At 38.4% G+C, this 21,429-nt stretch overlaps 1 long non-coding RNA gene across 9 annotated transcripts in view; it reads right to left on the bottom strand.

Annotated features, from left to right (window-relative positions):
- Window positions 1–2,856: 2,856 nt before the first annotated feature.
- Window positions 2,857–21,429, bottom strand: part of LOC138843591 (uncharacterized) — a 79,730-nt gene continuing 61,157 nt past the window's right edge. The window contains exons 3-5 of one of the 9 annotated variants that reach the window (XR_016211662.1): window positions 20,588–20,891; window positions 20,360–20,469; window positions 15,022–15,895 (exon numbers count right to left, since the gene is read on the bottom strand). This is a non-coding gene — a long non-coding RNA (uncharacterized LOC138843591). Of the gene's footprint in view, window positions 2,881–15,021; window positions 15,896–20,359; window positions 20,470–20,585; window positions 20,892–21,429 lie in introns of those variants that run through there. The other 8 variants (XR_016211656.1, XR_016211657.1, XR_016211653.1 and 5 more) reach the window with 8 other exon arrangements.

Genomic DNA, 21,429 nt, shown 5'->3' with positions numbered 1-21,429 from the left:
AAATAAAGCAGGAGAGTGAGTGTGTATCTTTCAGTATCACCAGTTAACACGTGCCACAGAAAGATTATATGTTTGTCTGGCAGAATGCACCCATGCTTGACTTTAATTACTGTTTTATTGGAACCCATACAGTCTGAAGTTATTTCGTAACTTCAAGTTCTGCCTGTTAGAGAAGATAACCATGAAGGTTCCAGCTTACTGCCTTACAAGACATTAACCAGCCTTGCATCTATCCCAGCCAAATTTTTCTAACATTATTTCTTTAAATTGCCTGAAGTATTCAGGTCTTATCAAAACCAGTTTTAACATTGTAAAACTTCCCTTACTTATAAATGAACTGAACAAAGAGGGGGAGGGGGAGGAAGAAAAGCAGAGAATGTCATGTTCTTAAAATTGTATCTACAAATCACACTGAGTTGGTTAAAATTGAATTAAAGAATAAAATAAACATGTTTAAATATTTGGTGTGCTTTAATACAGAATATATTTTATATTTCTGGAAACATACTGTCAAGGATAAACTTATACCCAAGATTTAGTCAGTGATGAAAACCATAGGTGACAAAAATTTGGGGAAAAAAAGTCCCAAAAATATCTTTCCCACATCATCACATAAGCATTAAAAAACTATGAATTGAAATTAGATAGCCTGATAGATACAAATTAAGAAAATGGAAATTAAAAGTGGCGTTTAGAAGAATGTTGGGTGCACCTGTGGTAAAACAAGTGCTCAGCTGCCCTGTGAAAGAAAAGCTGCACAACTATGCAGACACCTATGCAGCAAAGCACGTTTTCATAAAACTTAAACACAAACAGGCTGTCTTTTCCGGATGTAGGATGCCAATGTCCTTTTAAACCTTTCTTGCTGTTAATTTCCTGAATTAAGACCTCAAAGTTAGGGTCATAAAATTCTGTCACATAGATGAAAGTCAGTACGTGGAGCAGAGGTTACAAGAGTATCATGTTGTTACATATTACTATGAAATGTATTTCTGCTCTTAATGATGAAAACCAGAGATTACATTAGTGGCTTTTCTTTCATAGCTCCCGTCCGTCAGTGTATGATCATTCAGGGTTTTCGTCTTCACACGACAAAAGTAGCTATATGGGAAAGATCTTTGGTTTTAGTGTAAAATTTAATATAAAATACTATTTTAACTTAAAAGTATTTTTGAATGAGTTGCCCAAAATAAATGGATTGGATAACTTGCAGACCCTCTGTGCGATCTGGTAAATATAACAGTTAATTTTGGGGAAAGAGGTTTGGTGCAGAGACCATGATGTAGTTGGGATGCCCACATCCAACATCAGTGGCTCCAGTCCTTGCTCCTCTGTTTCTGTTTCTGTTCCCAGCTCCCTGCTAATGTGCACCCTGGAAGACAGCAGGTGGATGGCTCAAGCACTTGGGTCCCTCTGCTGACATGGAAGACCCACACTCAATTCCTGGTTCTGGCTTTGGCCTGGCCCAGCCCTTGTTGTGGGCATCTAGGGAGTAGGCCAACAGAATGAAGATCTCTCTCTTCCTCTTTCTGACTCTCTCTTTCCCTCTCTGCCTTTAAAATAAATGAAAATGAAAAATAAATAAAGATTTTAAAGTCAATCCTGTGATTAATATCTGATTTTTTAAACTTGCAAGTCCTGGGCTGGAACTGACTTTACAGGAATTCATCATTTCATCACTTGGATTATCATTGACATATTTAAAACATTTTCAAGTAAGATGCGAAATTCAAGGAAGTTACATTAGTAAGTAGTGTGATCATTTCAAAGCAAGGGAAAGATAAGCAGTCAAATAGAGAATAGATATTATGGATAGATGTAGTTTAAAAGGCACTAGTAGATATTTAGAGATGCAGTTATTTTCAGTGCCCACTACTGTTTTTATAAATAAAGTTGTACTGGAATCCAGCAGAGTCCATTAGTTCACATATTGTTTACAGCTGACTTCATGCTGCGGTGTCAGAACACGGCAGGAATAGAGATGATAGTTTTATTATGTTATATACTGTATCATATTGTCACTTAATGGAGGCACAAGTTCCCCCCATCTTTCAAAATCTCACTGTAGGTCTGCCACCCACTAGTTTCTTATGTTTTTAAAAGATTTATTTATTTAATTTGAAAGGAAGAGTTAAAGAGAAGGAGAGAGAGAGAGGGTGAGAAAGAGAGAGAGAGAATCTTCCATCTGCTGGTTCACTCCCCAGATATTCACAATAGCTGGGGCTGGGCCAGGATGAACAAGGTGCCTGGGCTCCTGATCTCAGCTGGGCTAGAGTTCTTTCTTCTCACACTAGATGAAATGCTTCTTTGACTCTCTCCACACCTCACAGCCTACTGAGGTATACTGAGGTATTCTGAGGCAGGAGTGCTCTTTGGTAACCTGGATGTAGTAAATCCTAATATCTGTGATTAATCTTGGGTGGACCACAATAACTTAGGCACATGACCAATCTTGGTATATATGAACTATATTCGGTGGTAGGGGACTTATGTAGAAAGAATAATTGTAATTGTGTATTTGTTTTATTCCTTGTGAATCTACAGTGTCTTGCATCCTCAATTTTAACTGGGAATAAAAATAATTTACTCACCACATCAATGTTTGCATTCTCAGTTCTTGGTGTCATAGACAAAATTGGAGATATTATTGGTTGAACTTGTAGTAATCTATAGTTATGCTGGCAAATATCTTTACTATGAAATGTCATCTTGCATTGGGGTCACTCTGTCCTTCACCTGTCATCATTGAAATGGTCCTCATGGGTATCCAGACAATAAAAAATCCAGCTCCAAAATCCCACCTTAAATAAATTGTTGTACCTGGATTTCACAGTAGCAGGTGCTGAGACAAATTTGCTGCATGGTATTGAGGATTAACACCTGCACAAAGAAGTGGAAGTAATCAGAAATAAGTGAGGAACAAGCTGAACAGGCATGTGATCTGAGAAAGGATTGCTCAACCCAGTGGAGAGCTGTTGAACAAGTATTGCCCATCGGATCATTCCTTGTTAAGACAAAATGGGACTCTGTAACTTCGACTTTGCCCAGATGCAACATTCAGGCTTCCCTGGGAAGACTGCAGTATCATTTAGTTCTCTTTAGTTGAGTCAGATTCTGAAGAAACTGTTCACTGCCTGTACTCCCCACAACTGGCAATGCGTCATCCCTTGAGGAGGGATTGGGGCCATCTCTGTATCCTCCCTGGTGGTCACGTATGTTCTAATGCTGTCTGAACATCACTCACCTGAAGAATCGTTCCAACCTTTCTAAAGAGGAGAGAGCCCACTGAAGCAACTGCATCCATTTCCAGGCACATATTTACTGGGATGCTTATCAAATATATTGTATTATATGAGTAAAGAGTGAAAGATAAATACATTCACCCAGATTTGTTAACTACTTCCTTATCAATTTTCAAATTTTCATTCACTATCAAAAAATAAATGTGTCCATTAAATAATGCCTGGAGTGCATATAAATATACAAATACACACACAACACACACATTTATTTATTTCAGGGAATAGGACATCCATTTTCGGGAGCGGACATGTGCCTGAGTATTTCTTCTCTGTAGCTCATCTATGTTACCTCAGCCAAAACTAAGAGAACAGGAAAGGCCTCATCTAACATATTTATGCAGAAAGATGAACTATTTCCAGCCATGGAGATGTATCAGGATCCTCACACTGATCATCTCTCGAAGAAGAAAGGTAAAGTTAGAGGTAGAAAATGCTTGGATTTCACAAAGAGAAACTGGACAAAGAAGAACTTTAATTACAATATAGATTACACATAAGTAATTTAAAAGGTCTATACATCTTTCACTTTTTTTTAAAGATTTATTTTATTCATTTGAAAGACAGAGTTACAGAGAGAGGTAGAGACAGAGAGAGAGGTCTTCCATCCGCTGGTTCACTCCTCAGCCGCAACGGCCAGAGCTGCGCTGATCCGAAGCCAGGAGCCAGGAGCCAGGAGCCAGGAGCCAGGAGCCAGGAGCCAGGAGCCAGGAGCCAGGAATTTCTTCCGGGTCTCCCATGTGGGTAGGGGCTCAGGGACTTGGGACATCTTCCACTGCTGATGTAGGCCATAGCAGAGAGCTGGATTGAAAATGGAGCAGCCAGGACTAGAACCAGCGCCTATATGGGATGCTGATGCTTCAGGCCAGGGCGTTAACTTGCTGTGCCACAGTGCCGGCCCTGAGATCTTTCACTTTGAAGACATCACGAGATGATAAATGTACAAAACACTACATAAGTCATGACTTGTCCTATTATCTGATACCACAACATCCATGCAAATGTAGTCCCACAAAGACCTCTGTGTTTTGGACGAGGAAACTACATTCCCAGATTTGCTCATATTTCCACTGCTAGTAATTCACATTCCAAATCCAGGTACACTGGAGTACAGAGTTCAAGCATTTTTAGTAGCATTTCCAGTATTTAGGTGTGCTCAGCCAGAAGCAGAAACTAAGGGGCCTACTTAATTTGCTTACAATCACTTATAGATCTGGTTTTCTGATTTCTTTAAGCTAACATGTTTGTTTTTTTTTTTAATTTTTTTGTTATTTTTTTTCTTCTTTTTTTAATTTTTTTATTTATTTTTTTTATTTTATTTGACAGGCAGAGTTGACAGTGAGAGAGAGAGGCAGAGAGAAAGGTCTTCCTTTGCCATTGGTTCACCCTCCAATGGCCGCCGTGGCCGGCGCACCGCGCTGATCCGATGGCAGGAGCCAGGTGCTTCTCCTGGTCTCCCATGGGGTGCAGGGCCCAAGTACTTGGGCCATCCTCCACTGCACTCCCTGGCCACAGCAGAGAGCTGGCCTGGAAGAGGGGCAACCGGGACAGAATCCGGCGCCCTGACCGGGACTAGAACCCGGTGTGCCAGCGCCGCAAGGCGGAGGATTAGCCTGGTGAGCCGCGGCACCGGCCCTTTAAGCTAACATGTATTATACCTCTCACATTTTAGCACCTGGGTATTAGTTTGTTATCCGAGATTGGAATTGATAAACTGAAAAATTCTGTGGGTGATGGTAAAGTTCAATATTAATCACCCCACAATGCAGATGCTACACAATGATTATTATTGACTCTAATTGGTGGTTGACAAAGGAGACACACACACACACAACATACAATAGGCCCTCCTGTTTGAGGTTTCATTTTCTGCAGATTCAGTCATTTGTGGTCAAATGCAGTTAGCAAAAATAGTGGAAAATCCCAGGATTACACAATTAATGAGTTCTAATTTGCACACCATTAATGTAGCATGATGAAATCTTGTACCATTATGTAATGCTTTATCCATTTTAGTATTTTTTTGTTCTAGTACCATTGGTTGAACTCTGTAATTAACACACAATTATTCTCAGGTGTTTAAATTTTAACTGAAAAGTGATCCCTGTTAGGAATTTGGAAAACATTATGCTGAGTGAAATAAGCCAATCCCAAAGGGACAAATACCACTTGTTCTCCCTGATCGGTGACAACTAACGGAGCACCAAAAAGGAAACCTGTTAAAGTGAAATGAACACTATGAGAAATGGTGACTTGATCAGCCCTCACCCTGACTGTTGATGAGCAGCTTAATATGTTATCCCTCATAGTATTTTTTGTTTATTTGTTCTACTTAATACTTTTGGTTAAATACTGTAATCAATACACAATTATTCTTAAGTGCTGAAACTTAACTAAAAAGTGATCACTGTTAAATATAAGAGTGGGAATAAGAGAGGGAAGAGATGTGCAATTTGGGACATGCTCAAGCTGACTTACCTCAAACAGTAGATTTAGAAACATACCAGGGGACTCCAATTCAATCCCATCAAGGTGGCATGTACCAATGCCATCTCACTAGTCCCAGTGATCAATTTCTGTTCACAATTGATCTAATGATAGGACTAAGAACCAAAGGGATCACATAAACAAGAATAGTGTCTGCAAATACTAGCTGATAGAATCAAAAAGGGAGAGAATGATCCAACATGGGAAGTGAGATAAACAGCAGACCCATAGAATGGCAGATGTCCTAAACAGCACTCTGGCCTCAGAATCAGCCCTTAAGGCATTCTGATCTGGCTGAAGAGCCCATGAGAGTATTTTAGGCATGGAAAGCCAAGACACTCTGGGAAAAAAAAAAAAAAAACTAAATGAAAGATCTCCACGAGTGAGATCCCAGTGGAAAGAATGGGTCATCAAAGAAGGAGGTACCTTTCTCTGAAGGGAGGAGAGAACTTCCACTTTGACCATGGCCATGGCCTTGTTTAAATATGATCAGAGTTGGTGAACTCAGGGGGCTTCCATAGCCTTGGCAGTTCATGACAAGAGCCTAGGGTGATTACTGATGCCATAAACAAGAGTGTCAATTTGTTAAGTCAACAACAGGAGTCACTGTGCACTTACTCCTCATGTAGGATCTCTGTCCTTAGTGTGCTGTACATTGAGATTTAATGCTATAACTAGTACTCAAACAGTATTTTTCACTGTATGTTTCTGTGTGGGAGTAAACTGTTGAAATTTTTACTTAATGTATGCTAAACTGATCTTCTGTATATAAAGAGAATCGAAAATGAATCTTGATGTGAATGGAAGGGGAGAGGGAGTGGGAAAGGGGAGGATTGTGGGTGGGAGGGACGTTATGGGGGGAAGCCATTGTAATCCATAAGCTGTACTTTGGAAATTTATATTCATTAAATAAAAGTTAAAAAAATAAAAAAATAAAAAAAAAGAAATCTTGTACCATCGCAACACCCCCTGGATGTGAATCAACCATTTTCCCAGCATATCCACACTGTGTCCACTACCTAACTATTAACCATTTAGTACCCTTCTCAGCTATCAGACCAACTATTGTGGTGTCCCTGTATTTCTGACTAACACTCAGCTTATGTAATACTGGCCCCAGATCCTTAAAGGAGTGATCCCAGTAATTTGAATACACACAGAGGGTGCCATGGAATGTTTCTTGCAAGTCAAAAGGTGATGATCTTGACTGAGCGAGAAAAAAATCATATGCAACGTTGCTAAGATACACAGTAACAATAAATATTCCATCTGTGAAATTAGGAAGAAGGAATCTGTCTTAGCTTTGCTGTTACACCCCTTAGTGTTAGAGCTATGGCTATAGTCATGGTAAATACCTAATTAAGATAGAGAAAGCATTAAATTATAATGTTCACTATTACCTTTAGTTTCAGGCATCGACTGGGAATCTTGGAATGTATCCTCCATGGATAAAGGACTACTGTATGTTATTACGTAGTATAGGGGAAGTTTATATGTATATATTCACATGTATGCACATATACATATATGTTCACATATTTCAGTGTAAAGAGAAAATGCACTTACATAAGGAACTTGAACAAAAGTGGGAAGATAGAGAACATTATTTAGATTGCTAAAATGGAGCATATATGCCCTTGCTATTCAGTAAGCCAAATCATAGGAAATATTTTAAGCACATACTCAAAACAGGTGATTAAAAAACTCACATTTTCTGTCATAACGTCTTAATTTGTATCAGAATAAAAAATGAAGAGAATAATAAAACTATGATTGGTGTGTGCCGATTCTCACTTCTACTTAACACACAGCAGTAATCACAAATAATTAACAACCTCTCTGTTCACTTGTTTTTGTGTTTATAAATATTTAGCCATTTATTCTTCATTGCTTCTTTATCAAGAACCAATTTTAGGCTACAAAAAGAGTATTCCTTCAGTAAGCATAAGCAATTCATTAGAGTGGATATTGAATGATCAAAATATGAAATTGATCAAGTTATAACCTAAACACCTGTCTTATCCAAATTAGCTTAGTGGTTTGGACTAGCAAATAACATTTACTTGGCCAAGATCCCTTAGATTGCATCCCCCCGTTGCTAGACATATGGTAAAAATCTATTTATCATATGGATGGGGTTAGATCACTTATTAACATTTTTACTATTTCTTATTCAAGAGTTTACTCTGGGTTGTAATTGAGCCTGGGAAGAGACTGGGTGAGGGAAACTTGTATTACTTTAAATTGAACCTACGAAGGACCGAAGCATTTGTGTTCTGACTATTTAGCAGGCTCAACACGGTGAGACAGCTAGTTCATGGCTGCTGCTGTAAACACTGGCACGGATTCTGTGATTCCAGCCAACGAAGCAAAGCCCTGCTGCTGTGCCTTGGTCAGAGGGGTCTCAGAGAGAACCTGGCTTTCCCAGCAACGACCTGCAGAGGTTTCCACACACAACACGGAACTGTAGATTTAATGAGAGCCAGTTGGGGACACTAAGCAATAAGATACAGGGAATCTTTGGAAAACTTCTTCTCCATCCCTGGCCCAGAAAGAACCCTTTTAAGGTCTATCACTTGACGTGATTGCTTGGAAAGTTTTCGAAGAAATTGAGTAGCTTGCTACTTCTTAGTGGGTATGGAATATTATCAGACACTATTTCTTTAAAATCCCTACTGATCTGATGCAGAGTTACCCACTTGCTTTATTAATTAAAAATACTCTGCCATTTTCTCCATTACCAAATCTTCCCTTTCACTATCCATGTTATTTTATCTCAGAAGTGTGTATTAATCAACTTCTGTATGTTAGTAAATATTCAGGATACAGCAACAAAAATACTCAGAAAACTTACATTCTAGCAACAGAGCAGAAAATAAACAAATGAGTATATATACTTTTATGTAGTCATAGTGAAGAGCAATGAATTCTGTGTAGAAATTCTCAAGGACGTGACCATGGACCTTTGGCCTAAATAAATCAAGGGAATGGGATGAATGACTATTAGAAGGGAAAGACAACCAAGAGGAAAGAGCTAAGCAAAGGGCCTGTGGCATCTGTACATTTCACATTTCCACAGGAGCTCCTGCTCCTGATGTTCTTGCTGTAGAAGTGCATATTAGGGGCCAGCGTCGTGGCACAACAGAGTAAGCTGCCGCCTGCAATGCCAGCATCCCATATGGGCTCCCGTTCTAGTCCCAGCTGCTCCACTTCTCATCTAGCTCCCTGTTAATGCTCCTGGGAAAACAGGGAGGATGGCCCTTAGACGTGGGCCCCTGTATTCATGTGGAAGACGTGGATGAAGCTCCTGGCTCTTGGCTATAGACTGGCCCAGTCCTGGTCATTGCAGCCATCTGGGGAGTGAACCAACAGATTCAGATTCTCTCTCTCCCACCTTTCCCCCTCTGCCCCCTGTAACTCTAACATTCAAATAAATAAAATAAATCTTTATTAAAAAAAGAAGTGTATAACTAATGCCTAAGGACAGAGAAGAGAAAACATAGGCAAAATGATAGCCCAATTTTTCACAAAGGTCCCATTAATCTTTTTCAGAATGAGCTTCTCACATCTCAAATACAGTCAGCGCATCACTAAATTGCTATGAGCACATATATTTCTGCATAGCTGATTAAGCTATATTCTTCCAAAATATTTTCTTATATGCACATCTCTTTGTGACTGAGAAAAAGATATGATAATCTGTGGTTCTCAAAAAGTAAATGTAGCAAGTTTCTATTAAATCTGCGTTACTCTTACAACAGGCTGAAAGTATTTGCCATCCGGCACTCCCTGGACACGAATGCCAATGTGGTGTCAGTGGAGCCATGAGTGGTTTATAGGCAGTAGAGAGGGGGCCAATACGCATACCCAGTGTATGTATTTCCTGCTTGACAGCAGTGATTACATGGTTCCCTGTTCGGATGTTTCTCTCTAGTCAAGTCAGATTTTGTGATTTAATACATATTTATTGTGTGCCTGCTGTATGCCATGCACTATGTCAGACCACGGGGACACAGTGGCGAATGGCACAGGAGAACCTCCGCCTCTGGGAGGGAGCTCTGTGAGCTCCATGTTTTGTTCTTGCGAGTCCACACCAGACAGCAGCTGTGATGGGAATCTATTTTGTAAAGTGATAAAAATGTGCAGATTTATTAAATGTCAATTTTAGGCATAGAGATAGGAATTAAGACAGCCACTATGGATTCAAGAATTCAATTTAAAAGATTTATGCTTTTTCTCTTTCCATATGAATAGCAATATAAAATGCCATTTTTCAATAAAATGGCATACCATTTTAATAAGAGAAAATATTTTTATGGATAGACTCATTCTAAGTTGTAAAACAGTGTTTTCATTGTGATGCTCAGCATATCCTAACAAGCATTAATTTAAGCCTTTTGTTTACAGTTCCATTACTATGCCTACTGAAATATTTTTCATTAGCAAATGTTTCTAATTGGCAATACAGTAACTCTGTATTGCTTTTTCAGAAGTTAAATAAATCTACATTGGTTTGTTTATTTTCTTTCATTATTTTTTCAGGCAGCCTTACAAAAAATTTTATGATCAGAGATCATTTATGATCACAGATCAGAGATGCCTGTGAATTCTTGGTAAATCCACTGCAGAATCGAAAAACTAATTTCAACCCTTGTCTCTATTGTTGAGGAACAGTGTTTTTTCTTATTATTATTTGTTGAATTCTTTACTTAGTGGAGAGTTAAGGTTATGATTATAAAATAAACTGAGAGTAGCTGGTGCCATGGCTCAATAGGCTAATACTCCACCTAGCGGCGCCAGCACACTGGGTTCTAGTCCCAGTCGGGGCCCCGGATTCTGTCCCGGTTGCCCCTTTTCCAGGCCAGCTCTCTGCTGTGGCCAGGGAGTGCAGTGGAGGATGGCCCAAGTGCTTGTGCCCTGCACCCCATGGGAGACCAGGAGAAGCACCTGGCTCCTGCCATCGGATCAGCGCGGTGCGCCGGCCACAGCACGCCAGCTGTGGCGGCCATTGGAGGGTGAACCAACGGCAAAAGGAAGACCTTTCTCTCGTCTCTCTCTCTCACTGTCCACTCTGCCTGTCAAAAAAAAAAAAAAAAAAACAACCTGAGAGTATGTCATTGTAAAAATTAAAAGAAAGAACAAGAAAAGGAGGAGAGAGGATGTGAATGTGGGTGGAAGAGAGGGTGGAGTGGGAAGTATCACTGCTCCTAAATCTGTGTATATGAAATACATGAAATTCGTTCACCTTATATAAGTAAAATATGAAAGAATAAATAAAAAGAAAAAAGAAACACTAATGTGAGCCAGCTAAACAAGGTAAGCATTGGAGTGAAATTCATGGACATTTTCTCAAAGAGTTAAAAGAACTTGTTTTGCATATTCAAAAGGATCATTCTGGGCTACCTTCCTCTTGACTTTATCAAATTTTGATATTAAGAAATGTTATTTCAGCATTTGTTTTAGAGTTGGCTGTTCTCCAAGAAATTGCTTCTCTATTTGTTATTTATTCAACTGATGTTTAAAAGGTACATACTCTGTTTGGGGCACCAGGACTATAAATGAACAAACAGATTACATATGGTTTTTATCAAACTTCCTCTGCTGAGACAGATTCATGAACAAATAATTACACTGATAAAGGCAGGTACTACTACAGTCATATACTTTTGTGAATCAAATGCATTTTTATTGGGTTAGATTATGATGCAAATCCTATGGTCAGAAACATTTTTTAAAACATAAATGATGTTCTTAAGGAATAAAAGAAACAAGCAGTTGGAATATCTCAAGAGCACAATATGGAGGCATACTCTCAGTGTACCTTAACAAGAGAGGAGGGCACGGTGTACCGTCCAGTTCTCAGAGGATGCCATTTCCAAGTCGAGTCATCCAGGGCGGAAAGCTTACCAGGTGAAAAAGCAGAAGGAAAGCAATTGCAGCAGATGGAGCCCTCCACATAATAGCACAAAAGGAAGAGGCTTGGGACGTTCTGGAAGCTACAGGTTCATCTGTATGGCTGCAGAAAGGGAGTGTTTTTTAGCCAGTGAGCCTTTTACTCTAAAATAGTTTTTGAGGGAGCTGAACTGAACAGAGGGAGAGAAGGGAAGCAGTTGTGGTGATCCAGGAAAGAGATAATGATGTCCTGACTTATTACAGATGTACCGGTACATCAAGAAAAACAAGTTAGGAGATAATATAGACAAAGAGTACCTCATACTTGGTTAGTAGTAGGTAAGAAACAGAGATTATCAGGAAAAGTTCTTAGTTTTCAGGAGCTGTTCCTGGAAAAACTGGGAGCACAAAGGTATAATTTCTTGAGTTATAAAATTTTCAAAGTGCATGCATTTTGGATATTTGATATATTTTAATAGGGAGACTGGAGATAAGCAAACATTAAGAGGAAGCAGGAAAGAAGGAAAATATGGCTAACCACACTGAATACAACAGAACAAACAGGTGAGTGGTAAGAAGCTAGAAATTAGGCCTTGCATTTCCCAATTAGGACTCTTTTTTTTGGTGAATTGTGAAAAGGAAGTTCAATGGAGTAGTGAAGAAAAATGTAAGACTGTACTACAACTTCAAAATGTATACTGTCTTTTTGAAGCCTAGTGGGTTTTATGGAAATCAGGAAGTGAATTCTCTACATATTACATTTTTATCTAAATATAAAATTTGACATATATTAATCTTAAAAAACTGTGGCAGAAATTCAGTGTAAAGATGGGGAAAAGCTGTGAAGCTAGGGGAAAGCATTCAAAGCATAATCAGAGTAGGAAGGGGGGATTCAACTCTGCCTGAACAAGTTGATGAGTGCTTCAACTATCTAGTCCATGTATCACCTTTAAAACTATTTAGTAACTTGGGGCTGGCACCTTGGCTCACTTGGTTAATCCTCCACCTGTGGCACCAGCATCCCATATGGGCACCGGGTTCTAGTCCCGGTTGCTCCTCTTCCAGTCCAGCTCTCTGCTGTGCCCTGGGAAGGCAGTGGAGGATGGCCCAAGTGCTTGGGCCCTGCACCCATATGGAAGACCAGGAGGCGGCACCTGGATCCTGGCTTCAGATCGGCGCCGTGGCAGCCATTTGGGGAGTGAACCAATGGAAGGAAGACCTTTCTCTCTGTCTCTCTCTCTCTGTCTATAACTCTACCTGTCAAAAAATTTTTTTAAATATTTAGTAAATTGCGACATAGTCAGCTTTGTTTGCCTTCTTTTGCTTTTCCTGTTAAAATGTGAGGTATTACCTGTAAAAATGTGAGGTATTACCAGGGCAGGATCTCTCTTGTGTTGTCCTTTGCATCGTGTGTCTAATCCTGCCGCGTCTGGCCCAAGTATATCCACTTGTGACACAATGAAAGACTGGAAGACCCAGATAGGACATCAAGCTTCCCAGCTTGCAAGTTGAACCCAATAAATTCTACTTTCTACTGAAAGATCCAAGTGCTAACAGCGCATGAGTTTTCTATCCTCTCAACTCAATCCTGGTAATTGGCTAATGACAAACAATGAGTGAATACTAACTTAAAGAAGGAGAAAGAAGAGGGCAGATTTCGTGTGCTTACTGAAGGGGTAGAATGTGGGCAGGGTTTTAGAGTTTTGTCTGATTCAGCATCCTCCTAAGAATGCGTCCTGAGCTACTCTCATCCCACTCATTAAACTGCTCCTCAAGTAAACACCTACTTTATGCACTTAAAAGGAAATGTTCCTCTAAAGCAGTTTCTCTCTCAGGTCTTTTGGACTGGTATCTTCATTAGATGGAATTCATGTCAGTCTTCATTAAGTGGTAATTAGTGTTGGATGATAAAGGCATCATGAGCAAGATGGGGCAACACAAAAGAGATTTCATTGTCTTAAAACTTTCAGTGTCTGTAATGGCGTTAAAACACATTTACGTCTTCTTTGGTCATCTACAATCAACAGAAGGAAATCGATCATCTTCACTTGAATATGAGATGGTCTTAGAAATAATTATAACCAATAGTATGAGGTGGAAGTGATGCTCCATGACTTTTCCTAAGTCATAAAAGGTTATTCTGTTCCCACTGACTTTCTCTTTACTGTTGAGATGGCCCATGAAATGTAGTCATCACATTCCACAAGCACAAGCCAGTCACATGTTCGTGTCTAGCAATGCCTTAGCTGAGATTTCAGCTGATGAACTACAAGAACTACAAGAAAGATGACCCAGTGATGGCAGAGGTGATTCTGGTCCCCAGCCTCTGTCCAGCCCCAGCTAATGCCGAGCAAGCTGTCTGTATTAAAGCTTTGTTGCACTGCAAGTTCACAAGCAAAATAAATGTCATTGTTTAAGCATGGAATTTTGGAGACATTTGTTAATGAACAATAGATATTTGCCTTCCATTAGCTAATGATATAATAAGATTTGCAAGAGAATATTCTGGGGTGGGTGTTTGGTGCAGTGGTTAAAACACAGCTTAGGGCATCTGCAGTATGTATCTGAGAGTCTGGTTCAAGTCCTTCCTTCTCTGTTTCTGATCCAGCTTCCTGCTAATGTGCACCATGGAAATCATAAAGCAATGGCTCAAGTTCTTGGGTCACTCCCACCCACATTGGAGATCTGGAGTGAATTCTGGGCTCCTGAACTAAACCTGTCCCAATCCTGGCTGTTGCGGGCATTTCAGGAGTAAACAATCTCTGTTGGTCAGTCTTCTGATCTGTTTCTCTCTCTCTCTCTCTCTCTCTCTCTCTCTCTCTCTGCCTTTCAAAACAAATAATTTATTTTGCTAGGAGGAGTAAATTATACATTATTTTGTAAAGCTATTTTCTTATCCATTCTTTTTCTGTAAGCATCACACAGTAGTAGCATACTGTAGGGCAAAGTGAAGGAACTAAGCCTTTTCTTTGTTCTGAAATTTTTGAATTAGTAATTTTTTAAAAACTTTGCTGTGTGTTATATGGGGCTTTTAACTTAATATGTCTACCATTTTCTTCCATGAGTTTCAAGAATTATAACACTAAAATGTTGCATTCATTCAACAGCCCAGTTACTTCCATTGCATTGAATAAACACACACATACACACATTGTTTTTTCACTTTCTCTTTTGTTAAGTGAGACTTGGGTAGAGAGTATAAGTTATCCCAATGTGATGTTTGGATTTATTGAGAGAATTTTATGGACAAAATAATCCAAGAATATCATAGACACTGTATTTTATTTTATTTTATTTTTATTTATTTATTTTTAGGATATCCAAGGCTTTATTTTGTAATGCAGAGGCCACACCATGGCCCCAACCCCACTTCCCACCCTGCACTTCTTAAATGTTTATCACTCTAGGAGACCCAGCAATCCCCTTCATGATCTTTTGAAGATCATTGAACTGGAAAATTATACCCTTATTTCTCTTAAACAGATCAATAGCATTACTTACAGAATTCATTTTACATAGATAGCAAAAGTTATACTAAAATTTTCACTAAACTAATTTTATATTTTCCTTGCTTCAGTTTCATTGCTAAACATCATCACAATGCCTTCTGGTTCTCATTTTCTTGCTGCTCACAATGTCCTTATCTTTCTCTGGATCTTCTGCCTGTCTCGTGATCCCTCCTGTTACTCTCTGCTCAGATTTACGCTCCACAGAGTCTGCACCAGGCTTGAGATTGGTCTTTCTGGATCTCAGACTCATCACCTCTGTATTTCCAGTTACTCCTTTCTGATTCTTCATGGAGACTTCTACACTTCTCCCCTCCACTTTCACTTCTGTTGTGTTATGCATGGGGGACGCATTCTCTCTTCCAGATCTCAAGCACATTCTGTTTTTACTGACTTTGCCCCTGGATGTAAGTTTCTTGGCTTCATCATCTGGTTTTTGTAGCTCCTGGCTTTCAGAGACCTCATTTTTCTTTATTTTAATAATTTCTTCTGGTATTAGAAATGCAGGTCTTTACCCTTCTTCCACATTCGTTTTATTTTGGCATCTGCAACGCAAGGACATTCCCTTATTGGGAGCAATCGAGTCTTCTTCATGTTCCTTTTTTGTAGCTTTCATGTTTTCGCTGTTCAATAGGAACTGTATTTTAAACCAACAAATAGTAAATATCTCCATGAAAATATTGGATTCTGCCAAAGCCAACTTTTTTTCACCTATGTAAAAGAGCATAATACAGTCTTTTAATATCATGTGAGTCTCATTCTGCATTGGTTATCAGCAACTTTCCACCCTCACACATACATTCTTCCATGAAATTATATACATTTAAGATGTTATTCTGCCTTTGCTCTTAAAAAGTATTTTTCTTTTGAATACGGAATGCCCACAGCACAAGGCCATTTTCCAATCTCGATTTCCATTTCACAAAGTCACAGTGATAACAATAAGATTATACTTCCTGTCCTGTTTTAGAGCCTCAATTTAAGTTTACTTATTTCCCATCCTCTGTGTGGTGGCTTAGAGATGTTGAATCCATAAATATACTGAAATGATAGAACCTTAAGCCATGGTTCTGAAATCCAATTTCAACTCACAGATGGTGTTTTCCAACACAGACAGCTCCTTATAAATTTTGTTTTCTTGTCTATAGACTCCAAGCTCTAGGATAGTCTTTTATGAAGTTGAAAACACTATACAACAAGAGTTCATTAGACCTATTGGTCTATCCTATGTTTAAGACTAAGATTACTGAAAGATCACACTATTCATTGTTTTTATTTTTTCCAGGCATTAAAGATTCACTTTCTTAACTTTAGTAAAATGTTGTAGCTTGTATCTGTGCAAGTTATATAATGTTTGTACAGTGTGATATCAACTAAGAAAGAATACTACTTAAGACAAAATAATTTTATATTAATAAAATGGAATCCTTTTATGTTACTATTATTTATAGGGCACCCATGATTGAAAGAGGAAAATGACTTATCATGATGGAACAAAGAATCAATTTTGTTAAAATCTAGGCAGTATATTTTATGAGAAGTCAAAAGATAATTAGCTAAATGGATTGATGAAAGGACAAATATAATTATAGTAATATTACATGCGTAATATTCCAAAATCGCATTCCTACCTTTATCTTTCTATCAGCTCTTAAAACATCTAAAATATTTTGCAGAAGCTATTGTAACCTTAAGAAAATTATTTTATTAGTTGGAGAAATATATGTTGAATATCTCTTGTAACAATTTTTTTCCATAGGAAATAAAGAATAAATAGGAAAATTCCCTGACATCCTTAAAATACATTCCAGTAAAGGATATAGAGAAAAATGTATAAATGAGTTAAGAATGTAATTTCAGGTAACATTAAATTCTGAGAGACAAACACACACACACACACACACAGAGACAGAGAGACAGAGAGAGAGTTAGTGAACGAGTACCCAGGACTTAGGTTTGCGGTTGTGCATCATGGGGGAAGGCAGCAGCCACAACCCATCCAGACAACTCATAAAGCCTATGGCAAAAAATGATAGCTGAACACACATTTAAATCATGTGTAAAACTAAGCTTTGCAACAAAAACATTGCCCTTTAAGCAAAGAGAGAAGTTATTGATGTAATAGAATGGCCTTGAGTACAGATGAAGCCAAAAAAACAGCCACCAGATTGGCAGCAAAAATGGAAGCTGGGAAAATATCTGGAACACAGCATGGCATTAAGCACAGGGCCTGGAGCCAGCTTAGTCCCAGCTCCACTATTGTGTAAGGCTGAGCAACCAGTTTAACCCTTCCGAGTGCTGCTGTTCAGTCTGTCCTTTGGAATCAATGGTCCGCCTGCCTCCCTGGGTCATCATGGCGAGGGTGAGGAATGCATCTAAGAGCCTCCAAGGACAGAAGGTGCAAGAACGCTCTGTTCTGCACCAGTGATGGATGAGGTCATAGAGTTAGGCAAAGACCAGATTATGCAGTTCCTTGTGGGCAATGATAAAAAGTTTGTATTTTTATTCCGGATGTAATAGCATTAGCAATTCCAAGCATGTGATGAATGTGATTTGATTTACATTTTGAAAAGATCGCTTCTCTCTGTGTGTGTGCTGAATAGAGAAGACAATATGAGGTGTGGGGTTGGAACAAGAAGCAAAAACACTGTTTCAATAATCAAACTAGAAGTGAGGCTGGCTTATGCTCTAGTGAAATTACTCTTCAGGTTTCTATTTTCTTGGCCATAACTTTGATTCTAGGCTTGAAAAATATCTCCTGGACACGGAGATCAGTTGTCAAGGAACAATGGAAAAACATGATTCTTTAAAGCATAAGAAATCTATCTTGATTTGGGTCCTACACTTGATATTAGTACTCTGTATTAATTTAATATTTATAACATATAAATATTTATACAAAATTGGTCAGTTACATGAATGACAATGGAGGTAGTCTCTAGTTCTAAAACATTATGATAAATTTTATTTGGAGTTTTCAAGTACATTAAAATGTAAAGAAAGAGATAAAATGTTATAGATTATTTTGTAAAAATAGACTTGTAAAATGGTCAACTTAAATTTAGCTTTGATATCAAAAGATTTTTTATGTTTGAAATTGAAACTTCATGTCCAATAATTACTCTTTATAACCAAGTGATTTTTTTCATGTTTAATAAAGCATACATAATTTCTTAATGCTAGGGTCATGTATTGGATAAGAAACCAAACATTTCCAAAATTTGCAATCAGCAAATTGAATTGTTCAATTGCTTTTAGAATGACATGCTCAGGATGACAGCCTCCCAAGCCTGTCAGTGTTGAATATCGATGTGAATTTACTCCTGAAGCCCGCAATCCCTCACTGGCATCTGCAGCCCATCGCTCCTTTCCCAGTACAGCTGTCACACTGCTTCCTCCTCCCACTTTGTTCTCCATCTCTACCTGCTTGGCCAAGACCAACAATGCATCCTTCTACATCAATTGCCTCTGGTTTGTTCTTAAAGTCATCTCTTTGTCTATTGATCATTAGGGTACTTTATGGAAATATATGAGCACTTTAACCTTACTAATAAAAATAATTTAAGACCCCCCTGTATATTAGAGGTGCAATTCCTTCTGAGGCTTTACATTTCCTGGTTTCTCTGATTAAACCTCAGTATCAAAGATATATTTCACCAAATATACAGACATTTTTCATTTTATTGCATGTTTCATGCTTTATGCTTTTACTCAATGATTACATTAAAATTGTAGCTATAAAACTTTTAGTATTGCACCATAGTTATTTAAAACACTGAATTGTCAAAGGACATTTGAATCAGAAAACCTAATATTAGGTTACCCTATTCTGAGTAATGAGTTATTGAATGGTGATCCATGTTTAATGTTACATAAAATATCAAATCTGTTTTCTTCCCATGGTACTAGAGATGTTGATGAGTAGTAGGAAACATACAATTATTAGCTTTATCTGAACAGTATGTATATTTTACTTCTATTATCATGTTTACTACTTTTTTAAGTGGTAAAGTTAACTGTATTCATTGTATAAATCATTTCTAATTATAATCAAATATATTTTTAGGAAAACATTCATGATAATCTTTTTAACCAAAAGTACTCTTGAAGAAAAATAATAGATACTATTAACATTCAAAAATGATTGTGAAATAAAATTTATGAGAAAGCATGGGCATTAGGGTCATTTTAAAAACATATTCCAAAAATTTTCTGAGTGTCATTAGAATAAATGTGTTAAAAATAAAATGATAGAAAAGAATCTATAATACTTTTTGTAAATTAAATTGAAATAAAGTAATACCATTATTATAATACTCCATAGAAGATTTGAATTGTGCATTTTTTGAAATTGCAATATAGTCAAGCTAAAACTATTTCAGTGATATCTATTATCATGTTATCTTGAATACTAAGAGGCAATTTTGGTCCCTACTATGAAGAGAACATTCCTGGGTATATTAGCACTTCTGTCTTACGATAGAGGGTGTGATTACTTTCCCAGTTTTATATACTTTCTCCTCCTTTGCTAAAGTAGACTATAAAATAATTAGGCAAGGGACAGAAACCTCAGAGGCAATTTTTCTAAGTGTGAAACAATGGCATCCACAAAAGTTAGAAGAAATAGAGGCAGATGTCATTGTGGCACAGAGGGTACAGCTGCCAGCTGCAACACAGGCACCACATATGGTGCTACTTTATATCCTAGCTGCCTCACTTACTATCCAGCTCCTGGCTAATGTCTTGGGAAAAGGCCTGAAGATGGACCAAGTGTTTGGACCCCTGCCAAACATGTGGGAAACCTGGAAGAAGCTCCTGGCTCCTGTCATCTGCCTGGCACATATCTGACTGCTGTAGCCATCTGGGGATTGAACCAGCAGATGGAAGATTCTCTCTCTCTCTCTCTTTCTCATTCTCTCTCTCCTCTCTCTGCTGTTCTCTTTCTCTCTCCGTAACTGTGACTTTCAAATAAATAAAATGCATTTCTAAAAGAGAGAGAGAATCTTTATCTGCAAAGTTTATAGAAGATTCTCCTCTTGGGGTGGACATTTGACACAGTGATTAAGATGTCCTCATCCAATATAGGGGTGTCTGGGTTCAAGTCCTGGCTCTGCATTCAATCCCAGCTTCCTGCTAATGCACACCCGGGGAGGCAGAAGGAGATGGTTTAAGTACCTGGGTCTCTTGCACCCCATGTAGGAAACATAAGATTGAGTTCCATGCTCCTGGCTTTGGCCTGGCCCCATCCTGGCTGCTGCAGGCATTTGAGGAGTGAAAAAAACTCTCTATAAATAAATAAATAAAATAGCTTCATCTCATTTTTTGGAAATTATTTTGCTTTCAAGTTTTAATAATATTTAAACTAGTTAAAGACTGTAAGTTAAACTATATATAAAATATTACCTTTCACCTAAGCTTATTCTCTGCAGATATCAAATTACAAGCATCGGCCGGTGCTGTGGCTCACTTGGTTAATCCTCTGCCTGTGGCGCCGGTACCCTGGGTTCTAGTTCTGGTTGGGGTGCTGGATTCTGTCCCCGTTGCTCCTCTTCCAGTCCAGCTCTCTGCTGTGGCTTGGGAAGGCAGTGGAGGATGGCCCAAGTGCTTAGGCCCTGCAGCCACATGGGAGACCAGGAGGAAGCACCTGGCTCCTGGCTTCGGATCGGCTACCCGTTTGGTTGATAGTTTTTAAAATCAGAGCAATTACCTACCAAAACACAGAGATCATATTAAAATGGTGAAACTCCTTAAGCTTGTATTTAAACTTATTTTCATAATAAAAGCTCCTGAGCAGAATCTAAATGATGAACAGGTTTGAACATGTGTGCATGTTTGGATAAATAATTCTGAATTCATTTAAGGAAAAGAACTGTAAAACATTAACTGTAAATCAATGTTGCATAGGTTGTCTCCCTTACCAAAGTGGAAATTGCTACAACATTTAAAGCATAAAATTATACTAAGGAATAAGTGTGAGATTATGGACTGAAGTTTTGTGTAGCTCCGCATTAGTGCAAAATTGTCTAGATGCAAATGGGTTTGTGTAGATTAGTGGAGGTGCTAAGCTTGTTTACTGATGATAAGATTTAGAAAAGTGCAAGCATAAAACTCCTTGTTCTACTTATAGCACAGTCAAAGCAAAAGTTGCCCCAAAGTTAACAGTCAGGAAGGACTTTCTTGAAGCTCTTGCAATAGGGCACAGAGGCCACAGCTCAGTCTCAACTCATCTCAGCCGAAACAAAGGG

Source organism: Oryctolagus cuniculus, chromosome 8, assembly GCF_051225735.1.
Source record: "Oryctolagus cuniculus isolate XC-2025 breed Fujian yellow rabbit chromosome 8, ASM5122573v1, whole genome shotgun sequence".
NCBI lineage: Eukaryota > Metazoa > Chordata > Mammalia > Lagomorpha > Leporidae > Oryctolagus > Oryctolagus cuniculus.
This window is presented reverse-complemented; position numbering and strand designations above follow the sequence as displayed.